Here is a 13,216-nt window from a genome sequence, read left to right as displayed (position 1 = left end):
ATGAGTCTAATTTCTCAAGAACAAATGGTCATGTAATCATTTTGAAATGCTTCCCCGATTTAGCCAGCGCTAAGAGTTTCTGATTAAAGTTGTCTTTTGTATTTAATATGGAATTAACCTCATACTGATTTTCCCCAAAATATAAAACCTATATATAATGATTGCAGATATAAAAAAAAGTAACCTGTCCAACTAGTCTTTGCCTCTCCTCAATAAATGAAGTCCTGGAAACTTAAAAGACGTCGTAAGGTTTTCCTTCCCTTTCATGCTAGAGAAGATTGGTGTTTGTTTTGTGCAGTATACAATCTGATATTTTAGAAACCTACCATTTTTGTAAGGAAGAATTCCCTTGCATCAACCATGGAAAAAGCGGGGCTGATTCGCTCTTCACATCCCAGTGCCTCTCCCTAGATGACATATGACATCCGACTCAGGACGAGTCGCTATACCAGCATCATGGGATGGGACCTCTCACATCTCCCAGGTGCACAGATATAATTCTGCTCGTTGACGTCTGAGTTTATGGGCACCAGACATCACCCCTTTATTCTCTGAAGAGATTGGGGGTGAGTCCTTCAGAGGGTCTGGAAGGGTTTGTGGCAGGTACATCAAAACATTCCTTTGCAGTAACTTAAACTACATTTTCTTTAAGTGAAACACCAAACTAAAAAGTCCCATTCGAAGTATAGTATTGATAACTGCTGCAGTTTGTATTGTATCCTTTGCAGAACTGAGCTTTGGTAATGATGTTGTTTACGTGATACTTTTGCAAGGATCGTTTGACCAGTTGCACTGTAGAGTTGTGAATACTTACTGAATAACATTAGCCCTATACACCAATATTAACTCATTCTGTATTACTTGAATGTTACATTTATGTTTTGAGTCTTAACTCTAGCTAGGAACATGCTAGAGACATCTGGTTTACGTTGCTTGGCTTCCTTTTATATGAAGTACTTTTCTGTCGGTAGTAAAGCACCAACAGGAGTGATGCCCCTTTTTACTGGGATCATTGCTAACTCCATTCTTAGGCTCTGATTATGAGATGGTGTGAGAGCGTTACCGCACCCTTGTTTTTTAATTTTATTGCTTTACTAGTGATTCTGATCCCTGCGCAATCTCATGTTTGTAGAGGGATCAGAATGTGCTCTCCATTTCTTAATTGGGGCCTAATTATCTGGAGCAGCATCAGCTCACCTCAGTAAGCCTTTGACTGCTTTCCTGCACTACTTTGAGAGAGTCAAATCCTACAGGGGGGTTCTTTTTTTTACTGTATCTCTTTATTTGTTTTTATCATGCCATCATTGAACATAACTTTTATAATAAATCGGATTCCTGGTTGACTGGGCTCTGAGCCCTGGTTAAGCACCAACCACATTCCTAGTCAGGGTAAAGCACAAGCTAATACCAAATTAACCTGTGCTCAACCCCCTGGTTGCATGGCAGAGAGCAGTCCGGCTTAACTTTCCCTCACCAAGTTAGAAACATTGAGCAAAATTTAGTAAATAAAACAAGACTAAAACAACAAAAATCTAATCAGTAGAATCGGAGTTATGAATTTTTAAAGAATAAACGGTAAAATAGCACCTAAAAGCATAAAGCGCCAACCTCAGCTTACTGGTTGCACTGGACCAGGTCAAAGTCAAAAGCTCAGGCCAATCTCAATGGAGTGTGGGTTGGAAATAGTCTCAGTTTAGTTCCATGGGAGGTTTATCTTCGTAAGCTTTGTGCCAGAAGTCCCATTCGTGTTGGAGAGGAGCTCAAGGAGAGTGTCGCGGGTGGCAGTTGGCATGGTACAAAGAGCAGGCCAGGCGTCGCAGATGGGCGGGCGGTCCCACGCAGGCTGTCGATGCTGCTGTGCGAAATGAGGGGTTGGCTATGGCTTGCTGATTTTTGGTGCGAGCAGTGTGATCTCAGTGTGGAAGGCCCGTTCACTGACACGAAGAGCACAAAAGCTCGATTGCCACACCAAGGGTCCAGGTTCTGAGAGGCACCTCTTGGGGGGGTCAGGAACTTGCTGTAGACTGGTCCAGGAGCCGCTGGGGAGCCTTTTATGTCCCTGAGGCTCAGATCAAACTAGCCCTCTGAGTCACTCTGGGGTCCTAGGTTCAAGATGAAGATGCAGTTCCAGTTCTTCTCCCCCAGGCAGGAAGGTAGCAGGTGAGCACAGCCGGGCAGTAGTTCCTTTAGAGCAACCGTCCAGCAGAGTGACAGTGCTTGTAGCAGCACTACAGTTCTTCTTTCTTTCAGAGTATCCACAGGTCCAAAAGTGCACTGAGGCGGTGGTGTCTGAGGTCCTCCTTATATACATAGTTGTGCTTTTGAAGTAGGGAGAAGCTTCTAGAGGTATGCCTTTGAACTGCACATATTCTCTTCCTTCTTGGCCCTGTCTTCAGACTCACTACAGTGGGGGTATGCAGCCCTTTGCGTGGAGACAGGACACAACCTATTCAGGTGTAAGTGCGGCTGGGCCCAGCTCCACCCTTCCATCCTGCCAGGGATGGCCCATTCAGCCACACTTAAGTTCCCATTCTCTGTGGCTGTCTAGGAGGAATACACAAAGCCAAACTGCAAACTACACCCAGTCATGTGACCAGAGACAAGGTGCAAGCACCAAATGGCTAAGGTAAGAAAACGGCAGCTTTCTAAAAGTGGCATTTTCAGAATTGCAATAAAAAATGTGACCCCACTATAAATTAGGTTTTCCGTTTGTGATTCCAGAGACACCAAACATGAACTGGTTCTCTCTTCCCATTTGGAAATTACACTTATAAAATGTAATAAAGTAACTCCAATGTTATCCTATTACAGAGATAGACCTTGCAATTTTGAAAAACAAACTTAAGAGTGTTTCACTACAAGGACATGTGAAACTTAAAAGTACATTTCCTACCTTATAAATACACTGCACCCTGCCATCTGAACGGTCAGGGCATACCCTAGGGGTGACTTGTATTATAAAAAGGGACGATTTGGGCCTGGTAAAAGGTTTAAAACTCATACATCGACTCTGCAATGGCAGGACTGAGATATGTTTTAAGGGCTACTTAAGTGGCTGGCACAATCATTGCTGCAGGCCTAGTAGTCTTATTTAATTTGCAGGCCCTGAGCACCTATAGTATTTACATTGCAAAAGGATACTTGATCATACATTTTGGGTTCAACAGTATTGTAGCTTCAGGACACCGCTGGTAAACTATCTTGATTGTGTCAAGGAAGCCCCACTAACCCATTACTGTCCTGACACCCAGGATGAGGTGGATCTGTGATTCTGGGTGGATGTGAATGGCATTAAGATGTCAGACAAATAGTTAGGGTCCAAGCAATTTAATTCTCTGAATTTAAGTGCATGTAGCTTGTAACAGGCCTTTTTGTTCGAAGAGTGTCAGCCAGCATGGTGATAGTAAAATGAACTGGGTGTATTTCTAGGTAGATTGTTCAGTGTTTTACTTGCGACAGAGAAATAGAGGAGGTCTGCTAGAAAGCTGTGACAGCAGTCAAGTTTACTGAGTGCTATTGAGTTGGTGAGTGTTTTGGCTCTATTGATTTGTATGTGTGAGGGTATCTTTCACATGTTTAATAGTTGGAAGTGTGCTGTTGTAGCTGTGTTGGAATAAAGAATTCGCTCTTCATTAATGTGCAGAACAGACCCTAAGGGTCTGTCCAAAGGGTCGCATTTCTGAGAGACCTGGGGAAAATGCATAGTGTCCGTAAGAGAGATGGGTTTTGATGAGGAAGGAAAGTACAGGGCTTCTCTTTTAAAGCAGGTAATCGTGGGTGGCAGTCAGTCAGTAGGCGTTGCATCACTAAGGAATAGGACCAAATGTAGGAAGGAGAAAAGACATGGATATTATTGGCATTAAGGTGATTTGATAGCCTAAATCAGAAAATATCACTGAAGGAGATTCTGTAGAGTGCGGAAAGGAAGGGTCTACGGACCAATCTTTGCAGGACACCTACTGGATGTGGGGTGGGTGTTCATATCTTTGAGTCCCAGGTTACTGAGAAAGAGTGATGGAAGGGATTTCAATGTTATTTAAATGTTCAATATTGCTCCATACATTAGTACCCATTGAGTGCACAGCCTAAGCAGCGAATAGGGCTGACCACCCCACTGACCTAATCTGTCTAGAATAGCAACTGGCCCAACGGGCTGCAGTTAAGGTTGGGTCTCATGATTCACTCACAAAAATCAGTCTAGGTGTACTACTAATCCCAGGGTCTAGCCTCTACTCAATGGAGGTATTCACCTCTGTCGTCCTTCTGACATTCAGATCTTTTGCTTCCCTCTATGAAGAAGGTTCTGTAGTTCTCCGCCACCTCTAAATGGAAATACACAAAGGTCTTATCTCTCACTATTCAGAGCTTAGCTAGGAACAAAATCAAGACCTGGTTCCCCTTCGCAATGCTTTCCTTCTAAAGTCCTGTGTCTTTTGCCTCCAAGCTGTATAAGGACTCCGGTCTGAGAACATGAGGATATGGTGACACTTGTAATAAATTACCTTCTTCAAAGCCACCACCCTCTGGATTGGTTCTCTAATGTCCTCCCAGTTCAGTGCCACTATTATGGTATTCCCTCCATTGCCATAATTTGTTAACAGTCCTCATTCAAATTTGAATAGCCCTATGAACCAGTGGCTGATTCTCATCCAGTCTAATTGCACCTTCTTTTTAAGCATGCTTCAGCAGTCTGTCAGATTCGACTCATCTTTGACCCAAGACCTGTATTATACCTATTCAAATTCTTTAGCCATTTCACCTGGTCTTCCAGGTAGTTGATGGTTTCAAGCACACACAACTGAAACCTCCCAGTTTTCTTAGCATTCACCGGTGGATTTTATACTGAGAGTTCCAAGGAATGGAGTCTTTTCTATGTAAATGTTGGCTTCAACTCATAATCCTGCAATTGAGTCTTAATTTTGTCACCATTCTTTGTTCCATGGCATATAATGATCTTATAGTTTGCCTATACCACCATGAACATTCCCTTGGAAAGGTCTGACACATCCTCCACGTCTGGGCCAGGTTGTTGATCAGTCTTGGGGGCACATCTCTTGAAAAACTGCTCAGCTGTGGACATGGCCTGCTCTGCACACCCAACTCCTCCCTGGGATTCTGCTCCCCCCTCCTTGTGCTGTATGTTCCTATGCTGTCCTCCACCTAATTACCACAAACAGAAAGCTCTGGAGAACACATGGGGCAGCGGTCAGATAGATGTACAGCTCTGTTTCTCCACCTCTGCTCAGTCACCTGGCCCAAAGGGTCTGCCATTTCTGAACCAGCTTGGAACTCTGAGAGCTCGGATTACCCCACAACATGGGTACTAAAACAAAAATGTTCCCATGTACAAAAAAGTTTGGTCTGTAGTGTGACTGAGGGCTACATTGATGCAAGTAGGCTGGCCGTTTGGGGAGGGGAGGAGGGGGAAGTGGTGGCGGCGTTGGGGTCTGTAAGGTGGGTGTAGGGGAAGTGAAGCATGCACATCTAATGACTGAATTGCATAATGTGAACCCAGAAACCCTGGGATCAGTTCCGGCTTCCCTTCTTTGTGTGATTTCAGGTATTTGTTTTATTTCACTTTCCCTCCTTTTTCTTCATTATCGCATATAAAAGGACCTTGAAATACATGACTTCCTGACTTTAGGATGTGCGCTGTATGAACCCTTCTCCTGTGTATGATTTAATAAACTATAATGTTGTCCATGTATAATAGCAACCCAGGCCACCCAAAGAGTGCACATAACAAGTAACTTGCATCTTAGTTCACTATTGTGATTGTTTTCAGTGTGGGTGGAAGGAAGCATGAATGTTTTTAAATTCATGTTTGAAAAATATCATTTAAAAAAACACTTCTCAATGCACTGATAATGTGATGTACAAGATGAGCTGCATGTTAATGAAATATACTTACTGAATTTTGAAGAAGCTTTATCATATTTTCATAGGAGTGTTGCTAGATGAAAGTGTTCTTAAAGTTAATTGGTGCAGGAAACCTTAGTTACTTCCTTTCTATAACTTCAACTCATCTGAAAACAAATGCTTGCAGGTTTATTTAACATCTTTTTAGGTCTCGTCCTTTACCATTCCGAAGGAATGGGAAATGGCGAGAATTCAAGTGCTCGAACTGATTGTCAAACCACCGCATTTTTTCGTGGCGTTTTCTTCGAGTGCACGTGGCCACAGGCACGCGCTTTTGGCCCATACACTTTCATGGCCATCTGTTCCTCAATGTCCCTCCCACCCTTCGTTTGATCTTGCCGCGAGTTCAGGCTAATGGCCCTCCCCCCTCCCCCAGCACAGAGCGCGCATCGCGGCCGCACAGCATATCAAAGGGCTTCTCCCAGCGTGTGCTGTGCGGCTTCTCCTCCCCTAATTATGTGGCCGGCCGTACTTGTGTTTCCCGGCCGCTTCCCGGCCGCTCTTGTATTTAATTAGCAGCAGCAGCATTTCTCCTGCGCCAGGCCACATCAAAGGCTCTGTGGCACTTTCACCCACACAGCAACACTTACAGACACGCAACTCCACTCACACCCACGCAAGCCCACTATCATCCACGCAACACCACACTCACCCACGCAACGCCACACTCACCCAAGCAACACCACTCACACACGCAACGCAACTCATCCACGCAACCCCACTCATCCACGCAACCCCACTCATCCACGCAACCCCACTCATCGACGCAACGCCACTCACACACGCAACGCCACTCACACATGCAACGCCACTCACACATGCAACGCCACTCACACACGCAACGCCACTCACACACGCAACGCCACTCACACACGCAACGCCACTCACACACGCAACGCCACTCACACACGCAACGCCACTCACACACGCAACGCCACTCACACACGCAACGCCACTCACACACGCAACGCCACTCACACACGCAACGCCACTCACACACGCAACGCCACTCACACACGCAACACCACTCACACACGCAACGCCACTCACACACGCAACGCCACTCACACACGCAACGCCACTCACACATTGTGGGTGCAGATTGTGGGTGCAGATTGTGGGTGCAGATTGTGGGTGCAGATTCAGATTTCAGATTGCAGATTGCAGATTCAGATTGCAGATTCAGATTGCAGATTCAGGGTGCAGATTCAGATTGCAGATTCAGATTGCAGATTCAGATTGCAGATTGTGGGTGCAGATTGTGGGTGCAGATTGTGGGTGCAGATTGTGGGTGCAGATTCAGAGTGCAGATTCAGAGTGCAGATTGTGGGTGCAGATTCAGAGTGCAGATTGTGGGTGCAGATTGTGGGTGCAGATTGTGGGTGCAGATTGTGGGTGCAGATTCAGAGTGCAGATTCAGAGTGCAGATTCAGATTGCAGATTGTGGGTGCAGATTGTGGGTGCAGATTGGGGGTGCAGATTCAGAGTGCAGATTGTGGGTGCAGATTGTGGGTGCAGATTCAGATTGCAGATTCAGAGAAAACTCAGCAGCACCACCCCCATTGCAATGCAATAGGTCTCGTTTTAACGCAAATTTAAGCTATAGGCCTTGTAAATGACAAAGCCTTTTATTTATGTTCCAAAAACCAGAACGCAAAAATAAAGGGCATTATCATTTACAATGCTAATAGTTCAGACTCGCGTTATTGAGAGACCTATTGCATTTCCAATGCTTGTTTTATGTTAGTGCTGATTCGAGTTAACAAGCATCTGGGACTGGTTTCTGGTTAATCAGCCGCCATCAGCCAGGCTAGCTTGAATCCAGTGGCAAAGTGAGCAAGGGACCCACGTTTTGGGCATACCCTGCCAACTTGGGGCGAACAAAGCAAAACCAAAGGGGATGATGGACGGAGTGTCGGATTGTGAACATTGCAAGCACTCACCCCCAGTCAACTGATCTGGCTTGGCGGAGTGAGCTAAAGAATCCCCTTTGGTTTTGCTTTTTTCGCCCTAAGTTGGCAGGGTATGCCAGGACGTGGGTCCCTTGCTCACTTTGCCACTGGATTCAAGCTAGCCTGGCCGATGATTAGCCAGAAACCGGTCCCAGGATGCTTGTTTCCGGTCCGGGAAGTCATGGCTTGGCAGTTCGGGCTAGAATGTTCCCATGAGGCACAGGGTCAGACTGATTTGCATATGGCCATGTCTGAACTGGGGTGGCGGAGTGAGCTAAAGAATGATGATGGATTAAACCCAGATCAGTTGACTGGGGGTGAGTGCTTGCAATGTTCAACACTCCGTCTACCATACCCTTTGGTTTTGCTGAGTTCTTTAATGGCAGTTTCAAAACGTTTCTATGGTTGTTGGTCAGCTAATCAGATCAACAGGAGAAAATATTCCGTCAGCCGATCAGAAGCTCTATTGTTTACATTTTCAATGCCGCAAGACAACCAATGGCACCAACAGTCCAGATATACCTATTTTTAACCCCTTCGTGACCACCCTGAGCGCCTCTTTAGAATCACATTTCTTGGAAACTGCTGAACGTGTTACACCAAATTACAAAAAGCACACTATCTGAGTAAAGATCAATTTTCTTCCAAATTTGATGTATATCAGCTCAGCTAGTTTTTTTCGTATTGATGAAGTTTCCTATGGAAATGAATATGAAAAAGAAATTTTTGGTGTCCCCCTCCCCCCCTCTTTTTCCTGGCCCTGTATGATGGATCACCCTGAAAATTTCCAGGAATCAACTAAGATTGAGGAACTTTTTGGGGAAAGTTTCGTGCAGATTCTGATAATCGAAACATTGGCGTCTGCATGGAGCATTCCAGTAAGAAGTACATCCGGTTTGGTTTCTTCAAAGCAAGTTTCATGCAGATCCATCAAGCTGTCACCTGGAATTATTGGGTGGGTGGAGGTTTAAAATGTTATATTTCCCATTTTAACTCCCATTGAATTCTTTATTCTTCAATACACAAAAAACAGCTTAACAACATTACACCAAACTTGGATTTACTCAAGGAAGTGCCTCTACTTAGTTTGGTGTAAATCTGTTCAGTTGGGTTTTAGAAATTAGCATTTGAAAGGTGTTTGGGTCTGGGCATGAGGAGGTTACATTTTTGAGAACCCTGGATCGCTAATTTGCTGATCGTCCATGCATTTAAGTATTCAATTAAAAGAAAAATAGTTGTTTTTTCTGGCATACTTTGCGGATCCACAAATCTGGCTGTGGCGTTTCAGATCCACTATTCTCTGATTGGCTGGCTATCAAAGATTTTTTGTGTGTGGCTACCGTTACCCAACAAAGTGCACCGAGGGCCATGTTGGGAAAAAGAAAAATGTTATGGAGCAGGGTGAAAGTACTCTGACCCCTAAGCCCATGTCTGGGGTGCCCAGTTGGACCTCCCAACCAGGGCAAAAGTAATTATCAAAAAAAGTTGTATTTTTAAATTGGTTTCACGAATTACCGTGTTTGCACATTCTGGGTGCTCCGTGTGTCCCACAGACCCTCCTGGGTCTCAGAACCTGCAAAAAGAAATCATTCAGTGCACTACTGCTGGAATTGGCCAATGAAAACACCTGAGTTTGGCCGCATGTGGCAGGGTGAGAGAAATTCCAGGACCTTTTGTCAGTTTCTCACTGCACATGGGCGAAGGTTGGGTGCAGCTGTGGATGGCATTTGAAGAGGTGTGGCGCCGCGGCCAGGGCGACTGACGCTGGAATCTGGGGACCACGGTTCGATCCCCGGCTACGGCGGCAGGTCAGCCCAGCACCATGTGACTCTGGGCAATAGCTCGCTTAATCTTCCCGACGGCCCCCCAGCGCCTAGAGACCCTTACGGGTGATTGTGCGCTTTACAAATGTGGACTTTACTTTACTTTACTTTATTTGGCAAAGGGTTAGTTTGAGAGTCGGTTCTCTGGTCAGACCCTTTGGCAAACCTCTGCTGTGCATCGCAAAGGCACAGCCCATCGAGGGAAGACTGCCCAAGAATGGTTGGGCGAAGGGAACTCCTGGATGTGGTGGTATGTGCTAAAAAAAAAAACTTCAAAAACGTATTGAAAAAACAAAGGTTAAATGACCAGATGTACGATAGTGAATTGCAGCCGTAAAGAGACATTTGGCCCGTTTGAAGCCACAATAAACTGTGGCACAATGTACTAAACTATTTTGCGAGTTGCTACTCTATTAGCGACTCGCAAAAAAGGGTTAGCGAATCGCTATTAGGAAGGGGCGTGCCACGGGCATCCCTTCCTAATAGCAAGTGCTATCGCCATGTAGAGTGTTTTGCGACCGCATTTGCGGTTGCAAAACACTTGCAGTTTAGCACCTACTTCATTTAGGTGGTAAACCATTCGCAAACGGAAAGGGGTCCCCAGGGGGTCCCTTCCACTTTGTGAATGGATACGCAAATAATTTTTAAGACCACTGCCTGCCCTTAAAAAATGAAACTGAAAAGTTTAATTTTTCTTTTTTAAATGCATCCCGTTTTCCTGTAAGGAATAGGGCTGCATTTAAAAAAAACAAAAAACGCTTTCTTGACAAAGCAGTCCCAGACATGTTGGTCTGATGACCCCAGCAGGCCACCATCCCTGGGAGTGCCAGCCATTCCCAATGGGGTCGCAAATCGCGATAACCTCATTAATATTCATGAGGCATGCAGTTTGTGACCCCATTGGGAATTGCAAACAGTGTGAGACACTGTTGTGCATTGGATTTTGTGACTCGCAAATTTTTGCGAGTCACAAAATACAATGGTCGTACATCTGGCCCTAAGTGATGTGCTGGTTATCTTTGGTTCGAATAACTCCACATACGTTCACAAATTCTTCAGAAATTCACATAAAAACCTGCGGTTAACATGTAGCAATGGTTATTACTCAAAACCATAAAACTAGTGAAATTCCCATGTTACCATTGGGAGCACAATACATTGATTGCACAACAGCTATGCATACTGGCACACCGAATGTAATTGTTATATCTTCACAATATGTATGCCAATGGATAAAAACATCTAAAAGCAAAATGTTATTAAACTACAACTCACAATCGAAACGATTAATTCATATTTGCCTCTGTCAAAGTGGTAATGTGATACGTAATTGCATCAGTAAGATAATATGCACCATTTGGTATTGCATCTTTAAGGGTGAGGTCATGCATATTGCATTTGGTGTGTGTGCTGTGATGTGCGAGTTGTGGATTGTGCTTCTAATAATAACTTTCAAATCTCTGTGGTTTTTCGGTTTTAATTTGTACCCATAACTGTACTTTACCTGTGTATGTTTTTTTAGGTGACTATGTATGGAATTTGGGCAGATTGCTCCCCTCGAAATAAACACTTTTACATAAACATAAATACACACACCTCATAATTACCTTTAAAAGGACATTTTTTGTTTTGGTAATAACTTTGGATCCGTTTGACAAATCGTAACCGGACTTAAAGTTAGTTTGGGTATGAGCTGCCAAGTTTAGTACAGTTTCTTAAGAAAAAACCGAAGCTTGGTGTGAATCTAGAACTTTACTTTGAGAAGTTTCTTTTTTTTTTTTTTTTTTAAGTTCGCAAGAGTTTTATTAACTTTTGACATTATTACAATCATTTCGCCTACAACCCGGAGGCCGGCTCCATTTCTATTCACAAGTTTACGTGATAATACACAGCTATTCAGCCGACAATCAACGGTCCGGCAGCAACGGCATCAGAGTAGTCCATACAGTCAAAAAATATCTATACCACGAATCAGTGACTCTCACTTTTGTGTTTTATAAACCAACTTAAAACTTTTGATACAGTACAGTGGAATACACCCCATCGCTCTGCCTCGTACATATGACCTGTACACCTGTGTTCCCGCTCCCTCCTTCGTGTTTGAGTCGGGTGTAAGTACCGCCTTTCAGGGGACCGTCTCGTCAATCAAGGCGCTAAGGAGACCCCCATGCCAACATTCATCCCCTTCATTCATCCGAGTCCTCCCCATCCGAGCTATCCACTTCATCTTCTGTTAGAGGATCACATATGTCTCCCCGGTATTTATTCCAGGGTGTCCAGACTGCATTCCATTTGCGGGGGTTAGCCCTCTTTTTATACACCGCCCTTTCAGTCACCATAATCGCATCCATGTTCCTGCACCATTGATCTAGCGTTGGTGTCCCCGCCACTCCCCATTTTTGTGCTATATCCCGCTTCGCCACCATGCAACACACCGTCGTCCATATCCTCCCCTGGCGTGTGATGTCAGTCGGGCCCCATATGTGTAATAAGGCCATACGGGGTTCTGGTACCAGTGTCGTGGCAAGCGTCTGCGAAATGGTACGTGCTATACGCCTCCAGTAGTCCGCAATTTTCGGGCACTCCCATAGTGTGTGTGTAGGAAGGTACCCTCCCCACCACATCCCCTCAGACAGTGCGGATTATCAGTCCTGTGCAGTTTATATAGGGTTGTCCTAGTGAAGTATATGCGGTGGAGGACCTTCAGTTGGACCAGACGGAACCTCGCCGAGATGCCCGCCTCTCTGGGGGAGGCCAGCGCCTCGTTCCATTCAGTTTCGTCCATTTCCCCCAACTCTCCCACCCATTTTTCTCGCAATTTGAGTAAGGGGTCTGGCAGGTTATGTAGTATTTTACGGTATGTGAGGGAGGTGGCGCTCGTGTGCATAAAATCTGTTAACAGTCTGTCTTCCAACGGCGAAGACTCCGGTATCGTAGTCCCCGCTGGAATTACTGTCATGAGTGCATGTCGAATTTGGATATAACAATATGTTTCGGTGGGGCCTAGTTGATAGGTCTGTTGCAGTTGTGTAAATGGGACCACACCACCCTCCACCCACATGTCTCCTACCGTTGATATTCCTATGGTCTTCCATGCATCAAACCCTTTGGATTGTCTCAGACTGCCAAGCGCCCTGGTGTCCCACAAGGGCGTCATTCTCGTTATGACTCCCTTCCATTTAAGCTTCGCCTGTGCGCTGTGCCAGAGAGTCGCCGTGTGTTTTGTCGGCCCTAGGAGCTTATTTACCTTCCCTCTATGATATAGCGGTGCCAGCAAACCCGGCAATCCTAGTTGATATCTGTCTGCCATGTAAGCAGGGTCGTTCTGTGGGGCATGAAGCCACTGATTAACAACTTTCAATTGCGCCGCCCAGTAGTACAGTTGCAGGTGGGGCAGAGCTATCCTTCCATCGTACCAGCCTCTCGTGAGCTTAACATGCGCTATTCGGGGTGGGTGCTCATCCCACAGCAGGTTATTCACCGCCGCTGTCACCTGCCGGATATAACCTGCAGGCACTACGC

General features: G+C 45.2%; 1 protein-coding gene across 2 annotated transcripts in view; it reads left to right on the top strand.

Moving 5' to 3' along the window:
• Positions 1-13,216, top strand: part of ZBTB24 (zinc finger and BTB domain containing 24) — a 191,147-nt gene that overhangs the window by 122,341 nt on the left and 55,590 nt on the right. The window lies entirely within an intron of this gene.

Source organism: Lissotriton helveticus, chromosome 6, assembly GCF_964261635.1.
Source record: "Lissotriton helveticus chromosome 6, aLisHel1.1, whole genome shotgun sequence".
In the NCBI taxonomy this organism is placed as follows: domain Eukaryota; kingdom Metazoa; phylum Chordata; class Amphibia; order Caudata; family Salamandridae; genus Lissotriton; species Lissotriton helveticus.
The sequence above is the reverse complement of the archived record's forward strand: the minus strand, read 5'-3'. Positions and strand labels throughout refer to the sequence as shown.